Source organism: Macadamia integrifolia, chromosome 5, assembly GCF_013358625.1.
Source record: "Macadamia integrifolia cultivar HAES 741 chromosome 5, SCU_Mint_v3, whole genome shotgun sequence".
NCBI lineage: Eukaryota > Viridiplantae > Streptophyta > Magnoliopsida > Proteales > Proteaceae > Macadamia > Macadamia integrifolia.
Window position 1 is genome coordinate 3,186,648 of NC_056561.1, and position 827 is coordinate 3,187,474.

Sequence of the window (827 nt, forward strand, 5' to 3'; positions counted from 1 at the left end):
AACAACGGGTAAGATTGTGCTCACCTGTCCCTTTCAGCACTGGGTTGCTTTTTTTAGATGCGTCTGAACACACATGAATGGGAATCACTGAGCTAATGTCAAATTCAACAATCAGTGTTCGGAAGAAGAAAATAAAGGAGAAAAACCAATTAACTTTCCCATCCCCTACGCCCACCCCCACCCCACCCCACCCCACCCAACCCAACCCAACCCATAGTTAGCAAATTCGGATTCAGGAATTATTCGGGCAGAGAATTATTTGGAATAATTCAATTGATTAATTTAAGGATTCGGTTAAAAAAACGATCAAAAAAGCGGACAAAATAAAAATTGGAGTTGAATTCGGATTCGGATTCGAGAATTATTCGATTAAAAAATAAAAAAACTATGAAAAAGCTATCATTGAGCGATGGAAGCAATGATTATTGTAATTCAATTTCTACTCATGAAATAGATTAGGCCCAAAAACAGTGAAAGCAAGATTACAACTACAATAAAACAAATAAATAAATTGACCACAAAAAAATTTCACTATCATTTTGCTTGGGTTTACAAGACCCATATTGCACTAAGACGCACTAATTTTTCAAAATTAAAGCAAGAATATAAAAGAAGATTAATTGATACGGTGATATGAATCTGTCATGGTCCCCCGGAACCTCAAATTATCCATCAAGGCTTGATATCTCCCCTATCTTAAGATGAACTGATGAAGTTATGAGAAAGAAATTAAACAAAGAATAGATTCGTACGATTGTTACAGAAGAATTAGGTGGAGAAAAAAGATGGGAAGAAGGATGTGGAAATTTGTGGGAGAAGAAGATGAA